The sequence below is a fragment of the Geotrypetes seraphini genome, chromosome 2 (genome assembly GCF_902459505.1).
Source record: "Geotrypetes seraphini chromosome 2, aGeoSer1.1, whole genome shotgun sequence".
NCBI classification, from domain to species: Eukaryota; Metazoa; Chordata; class Amphibia; order Gymnophiona; family Dermophiidae; genus Geotrypetes; species Geotrypetes seraphini.
The window spans coordinates 77,222,152-77,249,788 of NC_047085.1; the positions used below are offsets into that span (position 1 = coordinate 77,222,152).

The 27,637-nt window shown below is 46.6% G+C and overlaps 1 protein-coding gene across 1 annotated transcript in view; it reads right to left on the reverse strand.

The window, feature by feature from the left end:
- CIBAR1 (CBY1 interacting BAR domain containing 1) overlaps positions 1-27,637 on the reverse strand; it is a 276,006-nt gene that overhangs the window by 248,005 nt on the left and 364 nt on the right. The window lies entirely within an intron of this gene.

The following is a 27,637-nucleotide window of genomic DNA, read 5'->3' on the forward strand; positions in this document are numbered from 1 at the left end:
TCGGTTATAAAAATGATGGAGATGACCTCCTATAGGGGGGAAAAGGAGACAGAGAGAGAACGGTGGAGGTTATGCTCTGTTGTAAACAGTCAAAAAGGCTGAGAAGCCTTAGTTGCAGCAGAAGGTTGGGGGTTTCTGTTGCTTCTGAGGTTCCTGTTTTTTCAGAGGAGGGCGAGTATAAGGAGCAAAACGCCTTTGATAGATAAGAGCAGGGCATGCAGGCTTGGCAGGAGCTGGCTTTGGCTTAGGTCTGACTATAGAAGCAAATGATTTCTCATGGTCAGATAATTTCTTGGTGGCTGCCTCGATGGATTCATCAAAAAGGTCATTACCCTCACAAGGAATATTAGCCAAGCGGTCTTGGTACGAAGCCAGGCAAGACAACGCATAGCTACAGAGCAAGCAGCCGCTCAGGCAGATAACTCGAAGGCATCATAAGATGATTGGAGTAGATGCAGATGTAATTGAGAGAAAGAAGCAATGACTTCCTGAAACTCAAAATGCATTTGGTTATCCAAATAATCCAAAACCTTTGGTAGAAGAGAAAGAAGAAATTCAAACTAAGTGATGAAATAAAAATTATAATTGAGGACTTTAGATGACATCATAACATTCTGGTAGATGCGACGTCCGAATTTGACCATAGTTTTCCCATCCCTTCCAGGAGGAACTGTGGCTTAAACCTTGGAAGGATGGGACCTCTTCAAGGAGGATTCAACAAGTAGGGGTTGATGAGATAACTGAGTTGTCAAACCCTTTGCGATGCAGAGTTTTATACATAGAGTCCAATTTTCCTGGAACAGCTGTGTTTCCATGCATCGACCAAAAGTCTGATTCAAAAGCTTATGAAGTGGAAGATTAATACACTCTGCCGGAGGTTGAGGAAGATGCATGACTTCTAGATACTCCTTAGAATACTTGGAGCTAGTATCAAATTGAATATCCAAGTCTACAGCCATCTGTCGCAGGAAAGACGAGAAAGATAGCTGATCTGCCAATGCTTTGCCTCGAGAAGGACTCGAGGACGTTGAGGCAGCCTGTGTCGAAGAAGAAGGTTCGGCATGGAAAAAGGCATCAAAGGAACCTGGTGACTTGGACGAGGCAATCGAGACCGGAACATCCTCGAGGTCCAGCATCGGAGACCTCGAACGAGGAGTCGGTGGTCTGGTCGAGGTTGGAGTAGATCGAGGCTTCGAGGAAAATGGTCTGTCTTGAGAAGAAGAACAATGCCTGGAAGGATGCCTTGATGAAGGCCTCGAATGTCAGTGAGAACTGAATCTGAAACCAGATAGAGGAGATTTTGCCTCGAAGACATAGGCAGCCGATGCCGATGTATGGATGGATCCGCGTCTGAAACCGGACCACCTGCTTTGGTTGGAGGTTCCTTTGAGGTAATGCGAGTGTGTTTCGACTTAGGAGTCTTGGACACTTTAATCACCACCAGCGGAACCATCTGACCTGAGGAAACAGTGGAAGATACAGTAGATGACGTCAAAGCAAGAGCCGCTACAAACGACAAGGTCTGATGAGGCTCGAGGTGGAAGCAGTAGGCGCAGAAGGAGCCTCGGTGGAAGTCGAGGCTGAAGATGCCTTCAAAGTCGAGGGATCAGTAGGAGACTCCATTTCGAAAAGCTTTTCCACCACAATGCAACGATGCTTAAAAGCACAAGGCTGAAGTGTTTGGCAAGGCAGGCACAACCTAGGATGATGTTTTGGCCCAAGGCACTTGAGGTAGCGTCCGTGAGGGTCCGTAAGAGAGATCGCGCGCTGACACTTGCTACACCTCTTGAAGCCCGTAGCAGGCGGGGACATAGACGGAAAAATAGCCGCCGCAAAGTCGAAGCTCTCGGGCTGCGGCTGAGCGGCCTGTCCTGGAAAATGAACGGAAGAAGAAAATTTTTTTTTTTAAAAAGTAAAATAAAAGAAATAAAATAAAACAGCGATTCGCGAAGAAAAAAACACAAACCACGGTTGAGAGAAGGCACAAAGTGAACAAAGTTAAACACAGAGAGTCAAAGACGGACTTCTCGGCTCCGCTGAAAATTAAGAACTGAGGAGACGCGCCCTGCGCTGGGTGGGAAGGCACTCGCGCATGTGCGATGCGGGCGATTCGAAACTTCAAGTTTCTTCAAGCAAGTCTGCTTGCGAAGCGTCCGCATCCGGGCTCCGTCGATGACGTCACCCATATTTGAGAATACCTGCCTGCTTGTCCTGGGTTAAATACAGTACCTTTATATTAATCTTAAAAAGGCTCAGTTCATTTGTACACTATGAAGTATATGGTAAGTGTAAAATCTTTTTTTTTCCCTTTCTTTTTTAGAATGTGCTTCTCAAACCTGACCCGTTGACTCTATAGCTAGGCACATTTTCAGGATATTTGTACAGTGAGAGATTAGAGAAACTGGGCCTCTTCTCCATTGAAAAGAGGAGACTGAGAGGGGACATGATTGAAACGCTCAAGATAATGAAGGGAATAGACTTAGTAGATAAAGACAGGTTGTTCACCCTCTCCAAGGTAGGGAGAACGAGAGTGCACTCTCTAAAGTGCAAAGGGGATAGATTCCGTACAAACGTAAGGAAGTTCTTTTTCACCTAGAAAGTGATGGAAAACTGGAACGTTCTTCCGGAGGCTGTCATAGGGGAAAACACCCTCCAGGGATTCAAGACAAAGTTACACAAGTTTCTGCTAGACCAGAACGTACACTGGTAAGGCTAGACTCAATTAGGGCTCTGGTCCTTTACCTAAGGGCCGCTGCAAAAGCGGACTGTTGGGCACGATGGACCACTGGTCTGACCCAGCAGTGGCAATTCTTATGTTCTTATATGCCTGCTTCTCAAAGTAGGCAATTTCTCTCATATACTGTATAGTAACTGTGAAGATCCTGAATAAATCCAATTTTTTGTCTAAAGGGGTAAACCAAGGCAGGCCTAGGGATGCTCTGCTTTAGAGACATGTGAGGCCCACACGACAAACAATGAAACTTTTGTGCAAGTACACTAAACCCTGGAATACTATTTAAAAATATAGTAATTATAGTTTCCTAAAATTAGTTTCATTAAGGGTTTCTTTTACTAAGCTGCAATAGCGGTTTTAGTGTGTACAGAATTGCCACGCACACTAGACGCTAATGCCAGCATTGAGCTGGCATTAGTTTTAGCCACGTAGAGCAGGTTTAGCGTGCACTAAAATTTTGCACGCGCTAAAAACGCTGTTGCAGCTTAGTAAAAGGAGCCCTAAGTGAAAGTGCAATACCTACTATAAATTTTTAAGCAGGATAAATAAGCTTAACTAGTACACACCAATTTGTAATCTATCCTTTTAGGAATACACATGCATGAAGTTTACACAAATCCATTAATTTAAACAAACTTAAATTCAGGTTGTGGGTTTTTTGTTTTATTTTGTTTACAATATGAAGGTAGTTTATTTTCCTTAATTATTTTTATTAGCTCTACAGTGCCAGCAGAGTCACTGTCGTGCCAAAAGCCCAGGCTATAGCACTACTCACCATCGGGAGCACAGAGCCATCCTCCTCTTTCTCAGCTGCTTCCCCGGTAAGAAAGGCATTTGCCACGCCAGAGCCCAGGAAGAGGTTTCCTGCGTACAAGGCAGAGGGCCCCTGCCAGAATGCGAGGGACTGCCAGGATTTATTTTAAATTCTTCCCTCCCTCCCTAGACAGCTCTCCTACTATTTCCTGGCCAGCAGGCACACAGGTCAGGAGCACGGAGGTCAGGCGCAAGCTTTCCGTGTTCCTGCCTGGCCCCGCACTGTTTTCTGAATGGCTACTGGCAGTTCTCGCGAGTCCTGTGAGAACTGACGCCAACCATTCAAAAAGCGGTGCGGGCCCAAGAGGGAGCACGTAAGGCTTGCTCCTGACCTCCGCACTCCTGACTTGTGCACCACTGGTTGGGAAATAGTAGGAGAGTTGTCCAGCGAGGGAAGGTTACACGCTGGACCACCACGCTGTTTAAAAAAGGTACAACAGTGACAGGCGGGGGTGTTTGTTTTAAAAAGGTGGTGCAGCGGTGGGGGGTGTTTGTTTTATAAAGGTGGTGCGAGGAGTTGTTTTAAAAAGGTTGTGGTGTGGCGGCAGTGGGGGTGGGTGTGTTTTACAACGGGACGGGGGGTGTGTGTACAAATTTTGTATCTTCGCTGCATAAGACGCACCGAGATTTCCACCTACTTTTGGGTGGAAAAAATGTGTCTTATGAAGCAAAAAATACGGTATATCTTTGCTTCCAGTTAGCTACAAAACATCCTAGTGCAAATCCTTGATGTATGTCATGGGCTATGACTACTGATCCAGTTATAGTCTGAATCAAAATGTAGGTCAGGAGTAGAGAATGACACGGTGACAGTTACCCATGGCTAGCCGCAGGTAACCCGCAGAAATGGGAAGGAAAAAAGATTGGTTGCCGTGCTGCCCCATGGAGCAGTGAATGGCCTTGACCCCACAGTAAAGTATCTGCCGCATTGCCTTATTTCCCACCCCTCCCGATCAGCAGCCCTCCTCATGATCATGCATCCAGCATTCCCCTTTCACGATTGCGACACTCGCTCCATCCCAATTGCCGGTGACAAAAAAATAAAATCAACAAATCTGTGACTCTCCTGGACTGTGTCGTCCCATTTGTGGCTCCCGAGGTGGACCTATCAGTCTCTTTGAAGCTTCCTGCAGGAAACTTCGAAGAGGCCGGTAGACCCGCCCCGGGAGCCGTGAAGGGGCTGACACAGGCAGGGCTGGCGTTAGGGGAGGGCAGACAGGCAGCTGCCCTGGGCCCTACAGCTCCAGAGGGCCCTGTAGTCCAGGCATCTCTCCTCCTCATTGGGCCATCTCCCTCACTTCCCTTTGCGTGTGCTTTCCAGAATTTTCTCTTTCTGAGGTGTCCAGACATGGAAACCGTTTCCACAACTCCCATGCAACTGCCCCTAAACTTCTCCTCTGACACAAGCCGCCCAGGTGGAAACAGAAAGGTGCATCAGAGGAGAAGTTTCAGGGTTATTGCGCAAAACTTGTGGGAATGGTTGCTGCGTCCGGACACCTCAGAAAGAGAAAACGCTGAAAAGCGCCCATGAAGGTGAGGGGACGGGAGGGAGATGGCCCAAGGGGAAGAGGTTGAGTGGCACTGAAGGGAAGAGGAGAGGGGGGAGGGAAGAGAGGGGAGAGAGGGGACAGCCGCTGAAGGGAAGTGAGGAGGGGAGCAGACATTGGATGGGAGGGGAGAAAGAGAGGGGAACAAGACACTGGATGAGAGAGGGGAGCAGACTTTGGATGGGAGGGGAGAAAGAGAGGGGAACAGACACTGGATGAGAGAGGGGAGCAGACTTTGGAAGGAAGTGGAGAGGAGATGGAGCACAAACTAGATGGAAGGAGGGGATAAAGAAAAAAGGGCACATGCTGGATTGGGGGAGGAGGATAGAGTTAGTGAGATACTGGAAGGGTGAGGGTGAAAACTGCCAATCAAGTGGAGAAGGCTTCATCTAAGGCAAGGCAGATATTGGGTTGTATCAATAGAAGTTTCGTCAGCCGAAAGCCTGAAGTCATAATGCCGTTGTACAGGGCCATGGTGAGACCTCATCTGGAGTACTGTGTGCAATTCTGGAGGCCACATTACAGTAAAGATGTGCGCAGAATTGAATCGGTTCAGTGGACGGCCACCAGGATGATCTCGGGGTTCAAGGGTCTCTCGTACGAAGAGAGACTGAACAAATTGCAGCTCTACACTCTCGAGGAACATAGGGAGAGGGGAGACATGATCGAAACATTTAAGTACCTCACGGGACGTGTCGAAGTGGAAGATGATATTTTCTTTCTCAAGGGACCCTCGGCCACAAGAGGGCACCCGCTCATACTCAGGGGCGGAAAATTTCATGGCGACACCAGAAAGTATTTCTTCACAGAGAGAGTGGTTGATCATTGGAACAAGCTTCCAGTGCAGGTGATCGAGGCAGACAGCGTGCCAGACTTTAAGAATAAATGGGATACCCATGTGGGATCCCTACGAGGGTCAAGATAAGGAAATTGGGTCATTAGGGCATAGACAGGGGTTGGGTAAGCAGAATGGGCAGACTTGATGGGCTGTAGCCCTTTTCTGCCGTCATCTTCTATGTTTCTATGTTTAATGCCTGGCAGTTAAGATTTAATAGAAGTGCAAAGTGATGACCTTGGGGTACAAAAATCCAAGAGAACAGTACGTACTAAGGGGTGAGAGACTGACATGCACAGATCAGGAGAGAAACCTTGGGGTGATGGTGCCTGAAGATCTCAAGGAGGCGAAACAATGCAACAAGGCGATGGCTGTTGCCCAAAGAATGCTAGTCTGCATAGAGAGAGAGAGAACCAGAAGAGATGTTGATGTCCATGTAAAAGTCATTGGCAAGGTCCAACTTGGAGTACTCTGTCTAGTTTTGGAGGTCGTATCTCTACAATGATGTAAAAAGACTTGAGGCAGTACAGAGGAACAACAGAAAAAGGTAAAGGGTTTGAGCCATAAGAAGTGACTAAAGGACTTGGAATATGTACTCATTCGTATATGCTGGAAAAAAAGGAGAGGTAATATGATACAGACTTTTAAATACTGTACTTGAAAAGGTACAGTAGACTCTCGGTTAACCGGCACCCAGGGAATTGATAGATGCTGGGTAAATGGAGTTTCTGGTTGCTTGAGAGTTACTATTAAAAATAGGCCTAACTAATATTATACCTCATACTATGCTGTACCATACACTGTTCCAGACAAACTATCCGACATGTGGTAAGCAAAGCATGGGCATACTTGGGTGTGGCATGCCAAATTTACACTTAAATTTCTGCCAGAAATTGATTTTATTTTCATTTTTATTTAAATTATTACAGTATTTATTAGATTTTTTTGCTGGTTGCTTGAGTTCCAGTTAACAGAGAATCTACTTGTATTAATATTCAAACAAACCTCTTTCAGAGACATAGGGGCAGTAGAACTAGGGGACATAAACGAAAGATTAGGTTCTTACCTTTGCTAATCTTCCTTCTTGTAAATCCACACTTTATTCCAGGACCAATGGGTTATTTCCATCTACCTGCCAGGACTTTGTAGGAAGCCTCAAACCTCAGAGACTTAAACCCCTCCCCCTCTTACTTCATCACTGTCCCTGAAGGAATCAGTTAATCTTAAAGCAGCCAGGAACATCTGTAGAGGGTAAGAACAAGAGAGGGAAGGGAACGGAGAAACTCCTAGCAAGTAAGTCTATTCTGCTCATATTAACAAATGAAAAACAACAATGAAAAACAAGAGACCAGGTCATGAAACAGTAGAAACCTGAATGACAAAAACAGTTCTATAAGGAGACACAACCTGCACTGTCACAAGGGGCACCTGGACTAGGGACCCCCCAAAACTAAGTGCTAAACCCATACTGATAACACTCTTAAAAGCTGGTCAGAAAACAGAAATCCAGCTTACTAGTACTTGGAAAGGCAGACAAATGGACGAATAAGCAAAGGTAAAGGGCAGGTTCCCAGAATCAAGTGTGGATTTACAAGAAAGATTAGCAAAGGAAGGTCATCATTCTTGTACAATCCCACTTTATTCTGGGACCAGTAGGATGTAATAGAGAAGTCCCAGAAAATCAGGGTGGGACTGATGAGCTCACCAATAAAACAGGCGCACCAAAAGCAGCATCCTGCTTGGCTGCCACATCAATCCTGTAAAACTTGGTGATCGTATGCAAGGAGAACCAGGTAGCAGCCCTGCAAATCTCATCCAGAAAAACAGCCATTGACTCTGCCCAAGAGGATGAAACACCTCTGGTAGAATGAGCCCACACCATGAGGAGGGGCTTCTTTCTGGCCACCACATAAGCTGTGAAAATGGCCATATGGATCCACCTGGAAATGGTGGCCTTAGAAGCTGGGAACAAAAACAAAAAGCAATCCAAACAAACAAAGAAAAACTGCAGACAAGAGTACAAGATTCAAACTAAGTTTATTAAAACAAATTTATGTTGCGGCGTCACCACCTTTTTACAAATCAGGGGACCCGACACGGTCCGTGTTTCGATTAATATGCCTTTATCAGAGGTCCTTAATTTGAAAGGTATCAAGTAAAACTGCAACTAAAATAAACTTAGGCCTGTCTAAAAATGCTAAATAAAATCGCTAGAACAAACAGGTTGTCAGAGAGGCAAAACTCATTGGTGACTTCCAGGTACCGCAACAAGAGCCTGCACACTTCCAAGGACCGCAACACCCGGTCTTGCTCCCTCGAGCCATAGGAAGTAAAAGCAGGAAGCCAGACTACCCGATTCACATGGAAAGTGGAAACCACTGTCGGAAGGAAAGAAGGAACAGTGTGCAGCATCACACCGGAATCCGTAATAAGCAAAAAAGGATCCTGGAAGGAGAGAGCCTGAAGCTCCAAAACCCTACAGGTTGAGGTAATAGCCACCAGAAAGACCATCTTGATCGTAAGATCCATGAAGGATGCCTGCTCCAGAGGCTCACACAGCGGACGAGCCAGAGAATGGAGAACCAGGTTAAGATTCCAAGTTGGATAGGGAAGGCATAACAGAGGCCCAAGTCGCAGAGCGCCCTGCAGGAAGTGGGCCACATCTGCCCCTCAGAGAAAGAGGGCCCATACAAGACTGCCAATCTGCACCCGGAGAGAAGTTATTGCTAGGCCCTTCTTCAAGCCATCCTGCAAAAACTCCAGAACAAGATGAACTGACGGGTCCACCTGTCTCGGGATGCACCAGGCCTTATAACATCTCCAAGCCTTCACATAGGCAGTCACTATGGATTTCTTTTTGATGTGAAGCAACGTGGCAATCACAGCCAAAGAGTAGCCCCAGCTAGTTAATGCTGCACGCTCAAGAGCAATGCAGTAAGATCAAAGTGTTCTGGATCCTGTAGCACAACTGGACCCTGTGTGAGGAGGCAAGAATGACAAGGTAGCCGGAGTCCCCGATCCTGCTGGAACTGAACCAAGTAGGCATATCACAGCCAAGACCAGGATCACAGGACTTCCTTGGGCCGCTATCCGTCTGAACATATGCCCTATCATGGGCCACGGAGGGAAGACATATAGTAGACCTTCCCATGGCCAGGGCTGCACCAGAATGTTCAAGCGTTTGCTGCCAGCCTCATGATGGCAACTGAAGAACTGATCTGCTTTCTTGTTGGCTGCAGTCACCATGAGATCGAACGTGGGATGCCCCCATTGATCTACTATGCAATCTAACACTCTCTGAGACAGAGACCACTCTCCAGGATCCAGAGTCTGATGACTGAAGAAATCCGCTTAAACGTTGTCCACTCCTGCCATGAGCCCTGCCAACAATGCCACTAGGTATCTGCTCACCAGAAAAGAAGCCGAGCCTCCACACTCAGGGAGGGACTCCTCGTGAACCCTTTTGCCAATTGACATAAGCCACCACCATGGTATTGTCCGAGAATACGCGGATTGTTCAATGATCGAGACATACCTCAAAGTGGAGGAGAGCCAGTTGAATCGTCCGAAGCTCCAGGCGATTGATCAACCACTTGCACTTTGAGGGAGCCCACTGGCCCTGAACAGAGACTCTCATACACACCATTCCCTAGCCTTTGAGACTCGCATCCATAGACATAATCACCCAATCTGACATCTGGAGGGGAGGGCCCCTGGGTAGCGGAAGAGGTCGCAACCGCCAGGCAAGACTATTCTGTGCCACAGTAGACCAGGGAAGGGGCGCATGTAACGGGTCCCGCTGTGGATTGCAGCACGAGAGTAGAGCATCCTACAGGGAATAGACGCGCTCTTGCCCAAGGAATCACATCGATCATTGCCACCATGTCCCCAGAACCTGTAGGTACCGCCATGCCTTGGGGACTGGAGTGGCCGCACTGTTGCTGATAACCTGAAAGAGCTTCTCCTGACGGAACACAGGCAGAAACACTTTGTTCTGTCCCGTGTGAAACCAAACTCCTAGGTATTCCAAATCATGTATTGGCACGAGGTGAGTTCATGAAATTGATCACCCAGCCCAGGCACTGCAGCAACCATACCACCTGCTGAACAACCTGACACCCCTCAGACTCCAAGGGAGCTCTGATCAACCAGTCGTCCAGATACCACCACAACCATTACCTTGGTGACGGTCCTGGGTGCCATCGCCAACACAAAGGACATCACCGCCTCAATGTTGCCTCAAGACGTGGAACCTCAGATACTTCTGGTGGTCCGGAAAAATGGGAATGTGGCGATATGCCTCCGTTATATCCAGGGAGACTATGAACTCCCCCAGCACCACCGATGCTATCACTGAGTGCACCATCTCCTCGCGGAAGCTGAGCACTTTCAGCACATTGACCTTCTTGAGGTCCAGAATCAGTCTCCAATCGTCGGAGCCTTTCTTTGGAACAATGAAGTATATTGAGTATCTCCCAAAGCCCAAGTCTCACTCTGGAACAGGTTCTATTGCTGCAGGTTCTGCAGGCTGTGGTCTGCACCCGAGTCGCCTTCTTGGGACGGCCCACCAGTGAATCCAGAAAATACTCAGTCGGAGGACAGAGAAACTCCAGTTTGTAGCCATCTCTAAGAACCTCCAAGATTCAGTGGAAAGAGGTAATGGCATGCCAGAAAGGCCGATAACCGCCCCTCAATGTGTGGGCAGACAAAGAGGACTGCTGGTCAGTGGAAGGGCCCAAGTACGGACGACAGCATCTGAAGGGATGAAAATTAGGATGCCTCAAACCCCTGGAATGGCAGGATCTATTCACAGGCAGCGACTTGGACCTGAGATCCTGAACATATCCAGACCCTGGCTGAACAGCATCTGTCCCTCAAAAGGCAACCGGTTCAAGGATACTTTAGAAAACAAATCGCCAGAACACTGCTAGATCCAGAGCATCCTTTGAGCCGAAACAGAATAGGCAGAAAGCTTAGCAAAAGACTTTCAAGATATCGTATAGGGCATCAGCCATATAATCCAGTCCCGAGATTAAGAAATCCAGGTCACGAAGCACCACAGTGTCAGGATCATGGTGTAGCTTAGAATTGCATGCCCGGGCCACAAAAGAAGTGGCCGACGCCACCTTAACACCAGCAGCCACCAAATCAAACAGACAGACATTTAAGGATGAAATCCATACGTTGGCCCTAAGCATCCTTCAGGACCACTCCCCCGTCACTGGGGAAAGAGGAGAAGTAAAGCGCTTATTAAAGCCACGCCATGGCATAAGCACATTTCAAAGGACCCTCAGAAGTCTCACAGATAGCTGTAAGAATCCAAAATAGGTCAGAATGATTAGGAAAAGAGGCGGATTGTGGCCTCTGGTTACTCATGAAGGAACAATCTGCAGCGACAGGCTGCTAAGACTGCAGCTTTAATTCCTGATCGATTTTCAGAGGGTTGTGCTCATGAGGAGCTAGCTAAAATAAAGGTAGACAAAGTGATGGGGCCGGATGGTGTACATCCGAGGGTGCTGAGGGGAAGTTCTGGTGGCTTCGCTAACTGACCTTTTCAATGAATCTCTAGAGTCGGGAGTGGTACAGGAAGACTGGAGAAGAGCGGAGGTGGTCCATGTCCACAAAAGTGGAAGTAAGAAGTAGAGAATTACAGGCCGGTAAATCTGACTTCTGTGGTAAGCAAATTAATGGAAACACTTTTTAAAACAGAGAATGGCAGCTGAAGCAAAGCTTTTCGCTAAATTACTGGCAAACCGCCTTGCTTGGGTTCTTCCTCGGTTGATTGTGGACCCACAGGTGGGTTTTGTTAAGGGTCAGACTACACCACGGAATCTTCGCACTATCTTGACATCTCTAAAGTGGGTAGAACGGGAGCATATCCCCTCCTTTCTGGTCAGTTTTGATGCCAATAAGGCATTTGATAGGGTGGAGATCGTGCCTAACTAACTTATTGCACTTCTTCGAAGGAATTAACAAATGGATGGACAGAGGTGATCCCATAGACATCATATATCTAGACTTCCAAAAAGCCTTTGACAAAGTACCCCACGAACGCCTACTTCGGAAACTGAAGAACCATGGGGTGGAAGGAGATGTACATAGATGGATTAGAAACTGGTTGGCGGGTAGGAAACAGAGGGTGGGAGTAAAGGGCCACTACTTGGATTGGAGGAGGGTCACGAGTAGTGTTCCGCAGGGCTCGGTTCTTGGGCCGTTGCTATTTAATATATTCATAAATGATCTAGAAACAGGGACGAAGTGTGAGATAATAAAATTTGCAGACGACACCAAACTATTTAGTGGAGCTCAGACTAAAAAGGACTGCGAAGAATTGCAAAGGGACTTGAACAAACTAGGGGAATGGGCGACGAGATGGCAGATGAAGTTCAACGTTGAGAAATGTAAAGTATTACATGTGGGGAAACAGAAACCCAAGGTACAGCTATACGATGGGAGTTATTAAATGAGAGTACTCAAGAAAGGGACTTGGGGGTAATGGTGGACATGACAATGAAGCCGACGGCACAGTGCGCAGCGGCTGCTAAGAAGGCAAATAGAATGCTAGGCATAATCAAGAAGGGTATTACAACCAGAACAAAAGAAGTTATCCTGCCATTGTATCGGGCGATGGTGCGTCCGCATCTGAAGTACTGCGTCCAATATTGGTCGCCGTACCTTAAGAAGGATATGGCGTTACTCGAGAGGGTTCAGAGGAGAGCGACACGTCTGATAAAAGGGATGGAAAACCTTTCATACGCTGAGAGATTGGAGAAACTGAGTCTCTTTTCCCTGGAGAAGAGGAGACTTAGAGGGGATATGATAGAGACTTACAAGATCATGAAGGGCATAGAGAGAGTAGAGAGGGACAGATTCTTCAAACTTTTGAAAAATAAAAGAACAAGAGGGCATTCGGAAAAGTTGAAAGGGGATAGATTCAAAACGAATGCTAGGAAGTTCTTCTTTACCTAACGTGTGGTGGACACCTGGAATGCGCTTCCAGAGGACGTAATAGGGCAGAGTATGGTACTGGGTTTCAAGAAAGGATTGGACAATTTCCTGCTGGAAAAGGGGATTGAGGGGTATAAATAGAGGATTACAGTTCAGGTCCTGGACCTGTTGGCCCACCGCATGTGCGGACTGCTGGGCACGATGGACCTCTGGTCTGACCCAGCGGAGGCGCTGCTTATGTTCTTATGAGTGGGCATTCTTGTTTAGTACCTTACAGCATTATGGCTTCGGAGGCTTTTTTAGTAAAGCGGTGGAGGCGTTATATAGTCAACCCCAGGCAACAGTGCTTGTAAATGGAGTCCAATCCTCGGTCTTCCCTATATGGCAGGGCACGTGGCAGGGTGCCCTCTTTCACACCTCCTGTTTGTGTTATCTTTAGATCCTTTGATATGGGACATTATTTCTAATCCGGAGGTTTCGAGGAGTACGACTCAGGGGTCATGAATTTAAAATCTCATCCTTTGTGGATGATTTACTTGTTCATTTAACTGTGCCCTGGGACTCCTTTCCGATTCTTTTATCCCTTTTCAAGGAATACGGTGATTACTCTGGTTTTCAGCTTAATTAAGATAAATCTTTGGCTATGGCACCCGAGGCCTCTGTTCGCTTTGAGTAGCCAAGGGATTTTCCATTACGTGGGTTGAGGGCTCGTTTCGTTATTTGGGGGTCTTACTCATTTGTTCGTTCCAGACCCTTTATGAATCTAATGTCACTGCTTTGCTGACATCAACTTTTCAATGTTTGGAGCGGTGGCTGAATCTTCCTCTTTCCTTTTATGGCCGGGCTCAATTATATAAAATGATCATCTTTCCCAGGTGGCTTTATATGCTTCAGCTATTGCCCCTTCGTCTCAAGCGGGTGGATGTTCAGCAGCTCCATCAGCGGTTGGCAGGGGAAAAAGTCTAAAATCTCTATAAAATTTTTGTTTGGCCTGTGGCGTCGGGGGGTTGGGAGGGGGTACGGGTCTCCCTGACATCGCTGAATACAATGTGGCTTCCTTGCTTTGGTATCTGGGGGACTGGTATTTGGTCACCGAGGACTTTCTTTCTAGGGATTTTGAATCAGCTTTGTTCTATCCATGGCATCTTCCTTCTCTGCTTCAGGTCCCGTCACGGATTATACCCTCGGTATTGAAATCGAGTGTTCTTTTACACTCCTGGCGTTCTAGCTGGAAGGAGTTGGTCAGTTGGTTTGGCGGGGATTTTCGAGAGTCTGTTATCTATTCAAGGTAATCTTCAATTTCTTCCTGGTCTTGATAAACCTAATTTTGCTCTCTGGACTCGGGAAGGGTTGCTCCTTCTTGAACATCTCCTGGATGGTGAGGGTAGAATCAAACCTTGGGTGGATTTTCCTGCTTTGCACCACTCTGGTCTGGGGAGTATTTTTGCTTATAAGCAGATACACCACTATGTGGGTTCCCTATTGTTAACTGGACTGCAGTTTTGTTTGGGCCATAAAATTCGTATTTTTTTTGCTCAGTTTTCAAAGGTTGGGGTGTCGGTGTCTGTGTTGCATGGTGCCTTGACTATCTTGGGCCCTCCTAGGTACTATGGGACGCTGGGTCAGAGGTGAGGAAGAGATTTGGGGGTGTCCGTGGATTCCCTAGACTTTTCTTTCCTCATTAATCATATCTCAGGGATCTCTCTTAGTGCTGAACTTCAGGAGTGCCAGTTCGGGTCCTTCACAGAGCATATTTTTGCCAGGAACAGGTCCACAGGGCAGGTGGGATTCCTACTCCGTTATGCCCTAAATGTCATCAGGGGGTTAATTCGTTTTTCTACGCTTTTTGGGATTGCCCAAAGGTTAAGGCATTTTGGAGGGCTATTCTCTGTTTCTTGGAGAAGCTCCTTGGCCAGTCTCATCAAATGAAAAAAATTTTGATGACTAACTTTTTGTTGTATACTATTCTTTGCAAGTATTTCTGAAGTATAGTTCTGGATTTTTTTGGTTCTGTTCTGGACTGTCATCAAATTGTGAGACAAAAGATGATTAGTAGTTCTGTCCCTGATCCAGCAAAGCTCAAAGCAGGCATCAGTTGGACATTTTTATTTTTAACAGAAAAGCAAACAGGGCAGCTGCCTGGGCCCCACAGATCCAGGGGGCCCTGCAGCCCAAACTTCTTTATTAAACACCTAAATTTTCTTTTTCAGAGGGGCCCCGGTGGCTGGGGAGGCCATCAATGGGAACTCCACTAACTTGGAAAATGAGGAGGTTCTGTCCAGACTTTGGGCTAGATTCACTAAGGACACCGATCGTGTCCCGACCACTTTGCAACCCTGACCCGATTCATTAACTTTCTGGCCGATCCTGTCTGCACACGATCTGCACCTAGAGATCCGTCAGATCTGCCACATTTGCGACCTCCACAGTGTCCCCCTGCGAAAGCAGAGGTATGCATTTCGTATGTAGCATAACCACAGACATTACTGGCTTACTTGCCGGCACCCCCGAGGAGAGGCAAGAGAAAAGACCCTGGTCCACAGAAGCAGGGTTCCGTGGCCGGCAATGAGACCAGGGGGAGAGAGGCAGAAACTTTTTAGCCAAGTATGCCTGATACAGCATATTAATAAAATCTAGGGAAAACCCATCCTCTGTGGCAGGAGCTGGACCCTTGCAGTCCGGTTTTGGAATGTTTGGAGGATTTACGAGGTTTATCTCCCGAGACAAACTTGCGTTTTGCCGTAGCATCACCTGCGCACTCCCCAGGGCCCCCCAATGCCATTTTCAAGGAGTTGGGGTAGAAGGCACTAAAAGACCCTCTTTAGAGGTCTAAGGCATTAATTTCGGGCAAGCCTCGCATCCCTCACGGGCACAGAGAACATGAACACGGCTGTGCATCTGACAGCAATCCACCGCAAATATGGCATGAATCCATCACATCCTGTCCTGAGGAGGCCATCTATGTGGTTTTCTTGCAAAAACGAAGCTGGCAAGTATGAAAAATAACTTTAACATCAAATTGAGAAAAACCTAAGATGGCCACCATGGGTGCCGATTTTGACTAAAATAACCTGGGAAAATCACAGAGAACCCTCAAAAATGGCAATTTTAGGATATTTTTTTTTTTTTTTGGGGGGTGGGGGTCTAAGGCATGTAGGAAACCACTAGCGGGTGAACCTGAGGTGAGCAAGCTCCCAAGGGAGCAGTCCCTGAGCCCTGATCTGCCTCCTACATGCTTCCTCTCCTCCAGACCTCGTTCCATTCCCCAAACATCTCTCTATCCCTCCAGGAATCCACTTTTCTTCCTATCTCCTCCACCCCTATTGGCAACATGTCTCCCTCTTTCACCTCTGTTATGATAAGAACATAAGAATTGCCGCCACTGGGTCAGACCAGTGGTCCATCATGCCCAGCAGTCCGCTCATGCGGCAGCCCTTAGGTCAAAGACCAGTGCCCTAACTGAAATTAGCCTTACCTGTGTACGTTCCGGTTCAGCAGAAACTTGTCTAACTTTGTCTTGAATCCCTGGAGGATCTTGCATCTCTCTGTTCTTCCTCAGGGTCTTTCCCCCTCTGTCTTTTTTGTCTGCACCTCCCATAGTCCAGCATCTTGTCACACCCCCGGTACCGGGTTGTCAGAATGGCTACCGGGCGGTGTGCAAAATAATAGTCCCGAGCGCGCCTTCTTAATGTAGAAGGGTCCTGCTGGCATTAATAACAGTGCAATGAACATTCACCAAAACACCAAAAACAAACCAAGTGTTCTGAATGAGAGCAAGCTTTAATAAGGCAGTGTCATTGAATTAGCAGTGCTGCCAGAACAGATACTGCTTCTCAAAACAGGCTTGCTAACAAAACCAAAATGGAAGGCCTTGCAAAAGGCAGGCCTCTGCCTTTCCACAGGTAAGTGCAAAGACCCGGTTCATGAATAAATTCACAGTCCTTGCTTCACAGGTCAAAACAAAACTATACCAATATTGAGAATCAATCTTTCACAGTCTTTAAATTCAGCTTGTCAAAGAGGGTAGAGACACGGGATCACCAGCAGTTCGAAAGGGAACCATCAGATGGAGGACAGGACCCACCACCAGAAGCCGGGGGAGAAGGACCTTGCGGAGGAACCAATCAGGAAGAGGAAGGACTGGAGGGTCAAATCACCGATACAGACCTGAGACCCAAGAGGAAGCGGAGAAAAGGGAAATCTGCAATCGTGGTGGGAGACTCAATCCTGAGAGAGGTGGACAGTCACATAGCAGGAGGCAGACCAGACCAGACCGCCTAGTGACATGTCTCCCAGGGGCGAGGACAAAGGACATATCTGACAGAATCGAGAGGATCCTGGAGGGAGCTGAGACGGAGGAGACAGCAGTGATAATCCACGTCGGAAGAAATGATGTCAGCAGACGGAACTTCAACAGAACTACACTGACCGAGCAGTTTAAGATCCTGGGGAGGAAACTGAAGCTGAGGACAAGGAAGATAGCCTTTCCAGAGATCCTGCCAGTACCGAGGGCAGATGCAAGGAGACAGATCGAGCTGCAAGCAATAAACGGATGGTTGAGGAGATGGTGCGATGAGGAGGGTTTCCACTTTGTACGGAACTGGACAACCTTCCTGGGGAAAAACAAGCTCTACAGGAGAGACGGACTGCACCTGAGTGCGGCTGGGACGAGGATGCTGGCACGCAACATCCAGACCAGCATAGACATGGCTTTAAACTGATAACAAGGGGAAAGCCGATAGTCGATCTGACCTCGACACATTGGACCACAGTATCAAGCAAGGATACTGAATCAGGAAATGGCAATAGAGGGCTCGAGACTGTGTGGACATTTTCTGGACTAAAACCCAAAGACACCTTGCAGGGATCAAAGGAACTTAAGGAACTAAAGAGCGACAAAATGAAGAAACAGCCGGAAACAGAGGGCTATCCAAAGTCGAAGAAGCGGACGGAGGACGGGATAGACACACCACAGGAGGAAGGTGAACAGAACGAGGCTCGGGAACTGGCAGACCGTGAGGGGATCGACAGGAGCACCAAACCATGAGGAGAACCAAATGAGAAGGTAACCAACCGGGACTTAATTTGCCTATATACAAATGCCAGGAGCCTAAGGACAAAAATGGGAGAGCTAGAAGTTATAGCCAGTAAAGAGGACTTGGACATAATAGGAGTCACAGAGACATGGTGGTCCGAGGACAACAAATGGGATGTGGCCCTGCCAGAGTACAAACTCTATAGGAGGGACAGGACACACAAGAAGGGTGGAGTAGCACTGTATAAAACCTAACGGATGTAGCGGTATATAAGAAATAAATTACATTACATTATATAAAGGACTCCATTCCTTCAACCAGGATGGAAACGACAGTAAGGGCGGACAGCTTGGAATCAATATGGGTTAAACTGACAGGAGGAAATGGAGCAGACATCAAATTGGGACTGTACTATCGCCCACCAGGACATCCAGAAACAAACGACCAGGACCTGGAGGACGAATTGAGGCAGGTATGCAAACTTGGAAGTGTGGTGGTTATGGGGGATTTCAACTACCCTGGAATAGACTGGAACACTGGACACTCCAATTGCACGAGAGAAACTAAATTCCTAGAGGCAACAAGGGACTGTTACATGGAACAGCTGGTCACGGAACCAACGTGAGGGGATGCCACTCTGGACCTAATCCTCAATGGGCTAGGGGGACCCGCAAAGGAGGTGGTAGTACTAGCACCATTAGGAAACAGCGATCACAACATGATACAGTACAAACTAAACATAGGAACACAAAAGGTGAAAAGAACCACAACGACAGCACTCAACTACAGAAAAGGAAATTACGAGGCTATGAGGAAAATGGTGGGAAAAAAGCTCAGCAAGAGCTCAATGAAGATGGAGACCGTAGAGGAAGCCTGGGCCCTACTCAAGGGCACGGTGCTCGAGGCACAATACCTGTACATCCCAAGATTTAGGAAAGGGTGCAAAAAGAATCGAGCTCAAAACCCGGCGTGGATAAACAATGCAGTAAAAAAGGCGATAAGTGACAAGAAATCATCTTTCAGAAAATGGAAAAAGGATCCAACAAGGGACAACCAGAAGGAGCACAAAAGGCACCAGAAAGAATGTCACCGAGAGGTTAGGAAAGCAAAAAGAGAGTATGAGGAAAGACTGGCGGGGGAAGCAAGAAACTTCAAACCATTTTTCAGTTATGTGAAGGGGAAGCAACCAGCCAGTGAGGAAGTGGGACCATTGGACGACGGAGACAGGAAAGGAGTGGTAACAGAGGAAAAAGAGATAGCTGACAGATTAAACAAGTTCTTCTCGTCAGTCTTCATGAGAGGACATATCCAATATCCCAGAACCTGAGGAGATCATAAATGGAGACCACGATGAAAAGCTGGTCCAATTAGAGGCGAGCCGAGAGATGTCCTCCGACAGATAGACAGACTGAAGAGCGACAAATCACCGGGCCCGGACGGCATCCACCCAAGGGTAATAAAGGAACTGAGAAACGAGATAGCGGAAACACTTTGCCAAATATGTAATCTATCCTTGAAAACTGGGGAGATCCCAGAGGACTGGAAAATAGCAAATGTCACGCCCATCTTTAAGAAGGGATCAAGAGGAGATCCGGGAAACTACAGGCCGGTGAGCTTGACCTCGGTCCCGGGAAAGATGATGGAAGCACTGGTCAAGGACACAATCTGCGAGCACATAGAAAAAAATGGACAACTGAAGGCGAGCCAGCACGGCTTCTGCAAGGGTAGGTCGTGCCTCACGAACTTACTGTACTTCTTTGAGGGAATAAACAGCCAGATGGACAAGGGGGAAGCCATAGACATCATCTACCTCGACTTCCAAAAAGCCTTCGACAAGGTACCTCACGAAAGGCTGCTTAAGAAGCTGTGGAATCACGGGGTGCAAGGGGATATACACAGATGGATCAGACACTGGCTGGCGGGCAGAAAACAGAGGGTTGGAGTAAAAGGGCATTACTCAGACTGGCAATGGGTCATGAGCGGAGTCCCTCAGGGATCGGTGTTGGGACCACTCCTGTTCAATATATTTATCAACGACCTGGAGACGGGGACGAAATGTGAGGTCATTAAATTTGCTGATGACACCAAACTCTGTAGCAGGGTCAAAACCAAGGAGGATTATGAAGACCTGCAGAGGGACCTGACGAGACTAGAGGAGTGGGCAAAAAAATGGCAAATGAGTTTCAATGTGGACAAATGCAAGGTCATGCATGTAGGGAAAAAGAACCCGATGTTCAGCTATAAAATGGGGGGAATATTGCTAGGGGTGAGCGACCTTGAAAAAGACCTGGGGGTGATGGTGGACGCAACATTGAAGCCATCGGCGCAGTGTGCGACAGCCTCAAAGAAAGCAAACAGAATGCTGGGCATCATCAAAAAGGGTATCACAACCAGGACGAAAGAAGTCATCATGCCACTGTATCATGCAATGGTGCGCCCGCACCTGGAATACTGTGTCCAGTACTGGTCGCCATACCTCAAGAAAGACATGGCAGTACTCGAGGGAGTCCAGAGAAGAGCGACAAAACTGATAAGAGGTATGGAAAATTTTTCATACGCTGACAGGTTAAAAATGCTGGGACTGTTCTCCCTGGAGAAGAGGAGACTTAGAGGGGACATGATAGAAACCTTCAAAATCCTGAAGGGCATAGAGAAAGTGGACAAGGACAGATTCTTCAAACGGTGGGGAACCACAAGCACTAGGGGGTCACTCGGAGAAATTGAAAGGGGACAGGTTCAGAACAAATGCTAGGAAGTTCTTTTTTACCCAGAGGGTGGTAGACGCATGGAACGCTCTTCCAGAGGTTGTGATAGGCCAGACCACAGTACAGGGGTTCAAGGAAGGTTTGGATAGGTTCCTAAAGGATAAAGGGATTGAGGGGTACAGATAGAAGCAGAGGTAGGATATAAAAATGGTCAAATCACTTCACAGGTCAAAGGACCTGGTGGGCCACCACGGGAGCGGACCACTGGGCGGGATGGACCTCTGGTCTGACCCAGTGGAGGCAACTTCTTATGTTCTTAGTTCCTGTATTTCAGTCCAGAACACTGGACTCGCCTGGCCTGCAACAGGCTTTCCACACCAGCTCTATAAGCAGGTGGGGGAGGGGTGTAGCTGAGTCCACACAATTAACATTTGCCAAACTGGCCCCACAAACCCAACCCAAAGATCTTTGGGGACTCACCCCACACTACCCTCAGTTAAGTTCCAAGTCTCCTGCAAGCAGTAGCAAAAGAAAACACCACTGCTCTGGAAAGTTTCAAAAACAAAAATGCTGAGCTTCAGTAGCAAGCCCATCCCTGCTCACTTATTGGCAGCAGCAAATCCAAACTGGCAAGAGAGAAAAACAACACTTAACTCTCATCCATCAGTTCTTCAGCAGATTCCATAGAAGTGTCCATATCTTCTGTAAAATGTAGGCTGGAAAACTGGCTTGCTTCAGGGAAGGTTTCTAGTTCTTCCATCTCAATCTCATTCTCCAGGTGAGAGGGAGGAGAACTGGCTCTGAAGACCTCTTCTTCCCCTGGCTCAGGAACTACTAACTTAAGCTTCCTGGATTCTGGTATTTTAGACCGGCCCAGGACACGCCCTGACCTGGATGGGGGAAGGGAAAACTGCTGGTTCTGCTGGGCTTTCTCATGAGCCCTAATTAGTTTCAGCAGCTGAGTACTTCCAGCATTATGCTGACTCTTGGGCTGTTCCTTCCTCCCGGTTATCTCAGGTTCCTTGAGGCTGTTCCTATGACATTCCCTCTCCACCCTGAGTCCCTGCACAAAGTCAGACTTTTTATGTTCAGCAACTTTGGGGCTAACAGAACTGCACTGATCTGCTCTTTTTAGCTGCATCTAGTAGTTTGGGGATTCCTACCTGGGACAAGCCTAGCTCTAGGGCTGGGGTTGTTACAATCTGCATCCTGTCTTTCCCCTTTAGCCCAGGCCTCTCTCTGTCTTTCTTCTGCTTACAATACCCCTCATGTCCAGCATTTGTTCTGCTTTCTTCTAGGTCTCTCTATCTCTCTCTCCTTCCTTCCTTCTTCCCTCCCTCCATACACCCCCAAGTCCAACATCTGCTTCCCTCTCTTCTGTCTCCCCTGCGTTTCAGGTTTCTCCTTCTCTTTAACATTTGGAGTCCTCCCACCTTTGTTCCAGGTCTTTCTCACTTTCTTTGTCTTCCCCTTTCCCCTGTAATATCAATCATAGCCGCTCGTGTACGTCATCTACCCTCAACACTAAACTTGCTCACATTCTTCTTTTGAAACTCTCCCTGAATGCGGAAACATACCAATTGTACTACAAAATAACTCTATATTGAGCAACAGACGCTTCTCTGAACTCTTAACTCCCATGCAAAAATAACAGACTCTTGCCATAGCGTCCAACTTCTTTTCGAATTGAGTGGCTTTCTGCCATGAATGCCTGACAGTGTTTCCTGATTTGGTTGGTGGGGAGCAGCGGAAAAGGGGTGTTACCGGAAGCATGAAAAAATGAAGGACCGAGTACACACTTGACGCTAGGGAGATTCTTGTGTTCACTGGTCGATCGACTTGCGTTGCCTTTCTGATCGACCGATAGATCGTGATCGACGTGTTGGACATCCCTGCTCTAGAGAATACAATAAGATGGGCACATCCAGGGTATTAAAGTAGGAGAATGGTAATACCATATAAATCTGTTCACAGATGACATGCTTTATTTATCGATCACACCACCAATACTACCATACATTAAGGAAATTAATCATGAGTTTGGCTGCTTTGCAGAACTGAAGATCAATTTTTCTACGTCAGAGGCCTTACCAATCTCACATCCTTACATTAGTACTGGATTTTATTTATCTAATTATTTTGTTTTCTATCTCATTCTCCCCAAAGAGCTCAGAACAGGTTCCAGGCTAACATTTATAATATACAGTTAACAGGTTATAATTTGCCATAGTTACAAATGCAAGGTTTTTCAATACAAATTTTTATCCTTATGCAACACATACTGCAGATCTTTTATCAATATACAATTCTTTGTAATCGGTCGTTCGTTTGGGGGGGGGTTAGGTGAAAGTGAAAAGGTATGTTTTTATTGTTTTTCCTAAAGTTGGAGTCGTTCAAGGGATATAATCTATGGGGACAGTTGATTCCAGTGGGCAGGTAAGAAGTGGGAGTAGGAATGTCATTTGGCGGTTTGGGGCATTTTTAGGCATATTTCATCCTGGGAGCAGTGGGAGCATGTAAGGAGGAAGCTTGGTCGTCATATAGCCCAGCGCCATGTCAGTTTCCTCTTGCTTGGTTGGGCCAAGACAGGCATTAAATTAAATATCTGGGAGCATTTTATTTATTTAAAAATTTATATCCCACTCAATCCAGAAGAAAAACCTGGAGAAGGACCGAGATAATCTGGCAAAGTTACATGGGAAAATGGAGTAGATTCTGTGCCATTCATGGAGGAAAGTGTTTATGAACAACTTGAAAACTGAAGGTGGACAAAGTGATGGGACTGGATGGGATCCATCCCAGGATACTGAGGGAGCTCAGAGAGGTTCTGGCGGGTCCTATTAAAGACTTGTTCAACAAATCTCTGGAGACAGGAGTGGTTCCTGGGGATTGGAGAAGAGCGGATGTGATCCCTATTCACAAAAGTAGTAACAGAGATGAAGCGGGAAACTACAGGATGGTATGCCTCACTTCGGTTGTTGGAAAAATAATGGAAGTGTTGCTGAAAGAAAGGATAGCGAACTTACTAGAATCTAATAGGTTACAGGATCCGAGGCAACATTGCTTTACAAAATGTAAATCGTGCCAAACGAACCTGATTGAATTTTTTGTTTGTGTGACCAGAGAATTGGATTGAGGACATATGCTAGATGTAATTTACTTAGATTTCGGCAAAGCCTTTGATACGGTTCCTCATAGGAGGCTCTTGAACAAACTTGAAGGGCAGAAGTTAGGACCCAAAGTGGTAAACTGGATTAGAAACTGGTTGATGGACAGACGCCAGAGGGTGGTAGTTAATGGAAGTCGCTCAGAGGAAGGAAAGGTGACTAGTGGAGTCCCTCAGGGTTCGGTGCTGGGGCCGATCATCTTCAATATGTTTGTGAGTGATATTGCTGAAGGGTTAGGTTTGCCTTTTGGCTGATGATACCAAGATCTGTAACAGAGTAGACACCGAGGAGGGAGTGGAAAACATGAAAAAGGATCTACAAAAGTTAGAGGAATGGTCTAATATCTGGCAACTAAAATTCAATGCATAGAAATGCAGAGTGGGAATTAATAATTGGAAGGAGCCGTTATATGCTGGGAGGTGAGAGGCTGATATGCACGGATAGGGAGAGGGACCTTGGGGTGATATTGTCCGAATATCTAAAGGTGAAAAAACAGTGCTGCCAGAAGGATGCTGGGCTGTATAAAGAGAGGCGTAACCAGTTGAAGAACGAAGGTGTTGATGCCCCTATACAGGTTGTTGGTGAGGCCCCATTTGGAGTATTGTGTTCAGTTTTGGAGACTGTATCTGGCGAAGGACACAAAAAGGATTGAAGCAGTCCAGAGGAGAGCGACAAAAATGATAGGTTTGGGCCAAAAGACATATGAAGAGAGACTGGAAGCCCTGAATATGTATACCTTAGAGCAGGGTGTCAAAGTCCCTCCTCAAGGGCCACAATCCAGTTGGGTTTTCAGGATTTCCTCAGTGAATATGCATGAGATCTATTAGCATACAATGAGAGCAGTGAATGCAAATAGATCTCATGCATATTCATTGGGGAAATCCTGAAAACCCAACTGGATTGCAGCCCTCGAGGAGGGACTTTGACACCCCTCCCTTAGAGGAAAGGAGGGATAGGGGAGATATGATTCAGACATTCAAATACTTGAAAGGTATTAACATAGAACAAAATCTTTTCCAGAGGAAGGAAATGATAAAACCAGAGGACATAATTTGAGGTTGAGGGGTATTAGACTCAAGAGCAATGTAAGGAGATTGCCGTACAGTGAAAGATTAGAGAAACTGGGCCTTTTCTCCCTCAAACAGAGATTGAGAGGGGACATGATCGAAACATTCAAGCTACTGAAGGGAATAGGCTTAGTAGATAAGGACAGGTTCACCTTCTCCAAGGTAGGGAGAACGAGAGAGCACTCTCTAAAACTGAAAGGGGATAGATTCCGTATGAACGTAAGGAAGTTCTTCTTCACTCAGAGAGTGGTAGAAAACTGGAACGCTCTTCCGGAGTCTGTCATAGGGGAAAACACCTTCCAGGGATTCAAGACAAAGTTAGACAAGTTCCTGCTTAACCGGAACATACTCTGGTAGGGCTAGTCTCAGTTAGGGCACTGGTCTTTCACCAGAGGGATCATCATGTGAGCAGACTGCTGGGCACAATGGACCACTGGTCTGACCCAGCAGCAGCAATTCTTATGTTCTTTACGGAGAGAGTGGTGGATGGAGTTCAAAAAAGAATGGGATGAACACAGAGGATCTAGAATTAGAAAATAATAGTAAATATTGAAGAACTAAGGCCAGTACTGGGCAGACTTGCATGGTCTGTGTCTGTATATGGTCGTTAGTTGGAGGATGGGCTAGGGAGGGCTTCAATGGCGGGGATGGTGTACATCATGGGTCTCAAAGTCCCTCCTTGAGGGCCGGAATCCAGTCGGGTTTTTAGGATTTCCCCAATGAATATGCATGAGATCTATGTGCATGCACTGCTTTCAATGCATATTCATTGGGGAAATCCTGAAAACCTGACTGGATTGCAGCCCTCAAGGAGGGACTTTGAGATCCCTAGTGTAGATGGACTGGAGTGAGCTTTGACGGAGACTTCAGTAGTTGGAAGTTAAGAACAGTACCAGGCAGAGCTTTGGATTCTTGCCCAGAAATAGCTAAAAGGAAGAAGAAAAAAACCAACAACAAATTTTTAGATTGAATCATGTTGGGCAGACTAGATGGACCATTCGGGTCTTTATCTGCCGTCATCTACTATGTTACTATGTTAACCCTAGGAGGGTTACAAAATGAACATGCATAAATTAACAACACATACACATAATCCAACATACACAAACAACATTCATATCTATATTCCCTTTTCCACGTAAAACACAATAGTCTATAAACATTGTTTCTAAACACAAGATACACGTATCCTTGGGGGTATGCGGCCTAACCGCCACCAGGGATCCCTGACTGACTCCGCTGAAGTCGCTGTTGGATGCCTTTCTACCTCTGTCTGCATGCCTGCTGAACCACCAGCCCCACCCCAAAGCCGATCCAGAGCTTACACGCTCCATCTCCCCCCAGCAGCTACTCCGGGCCCTGGTGTGTGCAGAGGATGCCCCATAAGTCTTCTCCCCGTCAATTCTGACATCTAAGCGAAAGTCCCAAAACCTTCTCTCCGACATCAGAATTGACGTTGGGGGGGGGGGGGGCCTTGTGGGCTGGCTGCTGCACGCACCATGCTTCTGGAGTTGCTGCTGAGGGGGGGGGGAGAATGGAGCATGTTGGCTCTGGGTCGGCTTCAGGGGAGGTGCAGTGGGTGTTCAGATGGACGCAGGGAGGAATCCCTGCTGATGGCGACTTTAGGGGGGAGTAGGCAATGATCCCCGGTGGCGCCTGCGGCTTCTGTGGATGGGTTGGCTTTGGGGGAAGGAATGGGGTCCAGAGGAGAGGAAGCGTGCAGGAGGCAGAAAGGAAGAAATATTGGAAATGCAACCAGAGACTCATGAAACACCAGACAACAAAGGTAGGAAAAATGAAAATTATTTTCAATTTAGTGATCAAAATGTGTCAGTTTTGTGAATTTATAATCTGCTGTCTATATTTTGCTCTATTTGGCTATTTTTCTATAGTTGTTACTGATTGCATAGTCATCTGCCTTGACCCCGAATATAAATAATTAACATTTTCTGTGCGTACATTGTGTTTTTTTAATTTTGTGGTTACCATTATGTATTAATAAGATTATATTGTGTGCATATGAAAAATGGATGGAAGAAATTGCATTACAATTAGTACTATTATTATGGGAGTCTGGGTTGGTATTTGTTAGGGTTAGGGGTACTTGGCTTGAAAAAGTTGAGAAACACTGATCTAAAAAAATACAAACATCCACATATGCACTGTTCAAAATTTTTTTCTATAATCTTACATTTAGAAAGGATAAAGCACCATAAAAAATAAGCGTATACATTAAATGAGTTTATTTGTCAGTCCAAGTCCATGCAAGGGTATTGGGTACCCTAGGCAAACCCTCAGCTGCCTCCCCTACTTACCAATAAGTGCACCCGTTTATTATATAAAGTCGCACAAACAATGAGAGCAATCTTCAGAAGTTATTAGCTTAACTGTGCTATTTAATAATCGCCCGCTAAGTAAAAATACACATCAAAAGTTATTCGTGGTGTGTTTAGGCTCTATTATGTTTTTGCTTTGACTAAATCCAGTCCTCTGCCTATACCACTTAATGTTGCTTAATGGTTGGCCCATTGAATATACTGTAACAACTCAATACAAAGCTAGATACAGTTTGATTTATGTTTTTTCATGATCGATTTTATTGGCTAATACAAGTCCTTTCGTTGCGTCTAAAAGAATCCCTGAGAGCAAGATGGTTCCAAAATCTGTTAAGGTGAAGCACAGAATAGGAAGTGCCCAAGAGCAGCGCGCAGTAGTTCTGCACTAGGCCCCTCCAATACTAGACACAAGAACAAGGCGGTCACGACACATTCAAACACCTTAACTG